Here is a 3,479-nt window from a genome sequence, read left to right on the forward strand (position 1 = left end):
TTTCGAAGCACTGTCCTGTTTCATTTCGTCAAAACTGTTTTGCTGTTTTGATGCTGTTTCACCATTTCACCCATAGGTTATAATGGGGAATCATAAAATGTGGCAGGCAGGCACATCGGGGGGCTCACCTGCACCCCTGGGGGGGCTGTGCTGGACTCCTCCCAGTGGTGCAGGCCCCCAATCTGCCTGCCAGATGACAGACCAGCACTGGGTGCAGCCCACACCCAACACCAGAAAGATCGGTGCTGCCACTGGCCCCAGGCAGCAAGACTTGCCATTCAGCAGGCAGATTGGGGACCCACACCACTGGGACGACTCTGGCACAACCCCCACACCCCTCCCAGGGGTGCCAGCAGGCCCCCGATCTGCGTACGGGATTACAGGAGACAGGTACTGCTGCCTGGGGCCAGCAGCAGCACTGATCTTCCTGGTACCAGTCCCAGCTAGCAGCACCTGCCTCCTGTCATCTGGAAGGCAGATCAAGGGCTCAGCTGCACCGCCGGGAGGGCTGTGCCAGACTCCTCCCAGGGGTGCAGGCCCCTGATCTGCCTGCCAGATTTCGGATTAGTCTTGAGCGCAGCCTGCACCCAGTGCAGGGAAGATTGGTGCTGTCACCGGCCCCAGGTGGCAGCACCCGCCTCCTGTAATCCCGCGCACAGATCAGGGGCCCACCAGCACCTCCGGGAGGGCTGTAGGGGCTGTCAGAGTCCTCTCGGGGGTGCGGGCCCCTGATCTGCCTGCCAGATGACAGGAGGTGGGCAGCTGTCTGGGTCCAGCAGCAGCACCGATCATCCCGGCACTGGGTGCAGCTGCATCCAGTGCCAGTCTGTCATCTGGTAGGCAGATTGGGGGCCCACAGCCCTAGGAGGAGTCCAGCACAGCCACTGCAGCCCTTGCAGAGGTGCGGGCAAGCCCCTGATCTGCCTGCTGGATGATAGGAGGTGGGTGCTGCCGGTACTGAAGCCAGTAAGCCTGGCTTCAAAACTCGAAACATTGTGGAACTTTTGAAATGTTTCGAGTTCCCTTGTTTTGTTTCAAAGCTGTTTCAAAGGCATTTGTTTCATTTCGATTTTGCTGTTTCAAGCTTGAAACACACTGAAACAGCTTTAAAACGAAATGCCCAGTGAAATTTTGCACTGCCTTATTAGTCAGTATACTGATGTTTAGTCACTGTGAAGTGTTGTTGACACATCTGAATTTATAAAGGCTGTGGGAGGGGGGAGGAGGGTGGGAGGATTGCCTCTGTTTTGTTGCAAAACCCAGAATTGTAATGCTTATCTGCATTCCTAAGGACAGTTTTTCTTAAAAGCAAAGCGGTATATAATGTTAATTAATACATTTTAAATTGCCTAATTTGGACTGCCCTAGTCTGCATTACCTTTAATCCTCATTCAATAAGAATTAGTTCATTTGGAATGGAGCCAATTTTAATTCAGACTATTGATGTCCACATGTGCATAGTGACGGCTGTAGTTTGGATTAAACTTAGAAAAATGTAACATCTATAAACAGCCTTTGTTTCCCCTGTTCTCCCCTGTAGTTGTAGTTTTGGGGTTTTATTTTTAAACTAAAAATCTTAAGTGTTTCAGGGGATGTTCTGGGGTTGTCACTGTGGTGGATGAAAGGGGCTAAAGTAAGTATCATCATGGACCTTTTTGGAAAAACATTTATCATGTGGCTGCTGGAAATTGTAAAAGACTGGAATCACTGACTGGACACTAGCCCTGTGTTCCTAAGGTAGCAGAAAACTGCTCCTTATTGTTGCTAGATACATAACTTGCACATAGCCTGAAGACATAGATTCCTCCCATTTTCCTATTTCATTGCCATTGTGATTTGGTAATACAGTAAAGTTCCCATTTAACCAAGCCCCTCTTTTCTTCCTCAGGTTGTATAGAAATGTGGCAGTGCAATCAAACAAAGGCAAAAGTCAGCTTAAAGAAAGGATAGATAGGGTAAATAAAACCAATAAAACTAAATCCATTTACCCAAAGTGAGATATTTAGACACAGAATATAAGGACAGGCTGTGAAGATGAGTACTATATTAACTTGATTATTTTCAAAGAGCAGTTGCAAACTGCAGTTGCAGGTACAGAAATAAAATGCAGAAGTTATACAGATTTTATGAGCCTATACTAGTTATGTTGCTGTTTATATGCAACTCACTAAATGCAGTGTTCTTACTCATAGAATCTGTATTATATCTAGGAGGCATATTTTTTTAAAGGCAATACAGTATTCTGAGACACGTAAACGATTTATTCTTAAGGGATAAGAATTTTTACCAGCAATCATCTGTTTGTACAGGTGATGTTCCTATAGTCAATTTAAGGCACAGGCTGGATTCTCACATGGAGCAAATTGGCGTGAATCTGCTGAAGTCAACAGCTGCACTGATTTATGGCAGTTAATAATCTGTCTCATAATATATTTAAGTTTTTTCCCCCTAAATAAAAGAGATATGAAATATTCTCTGGAGTTCTTTTCTTTAGCAACATTTGTTTTCTTTTCCACTTATGCCAGTGAATTGATAATCCCACAGAAAGCCTTTATAAACATTTCTATGCTAAACTCAAGTAACAATGTAGGAATTACTATTCCAGATCAAACTAGTGGTCCACCTCGGTCAATTCTTTCTGACACTGCCCGGTAGCAGATGTTTCAGAGAAAGGTGCAAATCTACACTTTTAGACTTACCGGCCCAGAGAGAAAGCGCCTTTCCATCCTGAAGTCAGCAGTTAGCTTAGTCCTTTTCACTGGAACTTTGAATGTTCTTATTATCCCTCTTAGAACAGTTTAGACCAAGAGTATACAACTTGTCTCAGCATTATGCATCTCTTCCCCTTCCCTCTTAACCCTGAGGTCAGGTACAGACGTTACACTTTTACTGGTATAAATGATCCAAAACCAGTTTATACCCATAACAAAACAGAAATTTTTTGTTGGGGGCATCTACATGTTCCCCTGTAGCGATGTTGTTACTGTGCCATGCTTTAGTATTTCCTTTTGGACATACTAAAGTACAGCACAGTAACTACCTGTACTAAACTGTACATATGACACATGGTTATTTTTAGCAGCTCCATCACCGTAGTGGTGTGCTATAACAAGGAATGTACCACTACAGTGAAGTAGCTGCTGGTCACGTGTAGACACCCTACATTTTCGACCTGGAGGGATGTGGGCAGTGGGGTTCCGCAGGGCTCAGGCTCGCACTGTTCAACATCTTCATCAGTGACTTGGACGAGGGGGTAAACAGCACCCTGTTCAAACTTGCTGATGACACTAGGATGTGGGGGGATGTGGGCACGCTAGAAGGGAGGAATAGGCTGCAATCGGACCTAGACAGGTTACAAGGGTGGGCGGATGAGAATAGGATGGGATTCAACACTGACAAGTGCAAAGTGATGCACCTGGGGAGGAACAACCGGCACCATACCTACAGGCTGGGGAACTCCCTTCTTGTCAGTACAGAGG

General features: G+C 45.8%; 2 long non-coding RNA genes across 2 annotated transcripts in view; one reads left to right on the forward strand and one right to left on the reverse strand.

Annotated features, from left to right (window-relative positions):
• The window catches only part of LOC109292093, a 934,440-nt gene that overhangs the window by 915,781 nt on the left and 15,180 nt on the right, over window positions 1-3,479 (forward strand). The window lies entirely within an intron of this gene.
• LOC109292094 overlaps window positions 1-3,479 on the reverse strand; it is a 16,867-nt gene that overhangs the window by 10,366 nt on the left and 3,022 nt on the right. The window contains exon 2 of the long non-coding RNA XR_002096037.1: window positions 3,437-3,441. This is a non-coding gene — a long non-coding RNA (uncharacterized LOC109292094). The remainder of the gene's footprint in view (window positions 1-3,436; window positions 3,442-3,479) is intronic.

This window comes from Gavialis gangeticus, unplaced genomic scaffold, assembly GCF_001723915.1.
Source record: "Gavialis gangeticus isolate Ggan-Ray unplaced genomic scaffold, GavGan_comp1, whole genome shotgun sequence".
Lineage (NCBI taxonomy): Eukaryota > Metazoa > Chordata > Crocodylia > Gavialidae > Gavialis > Gavialis gangeticus.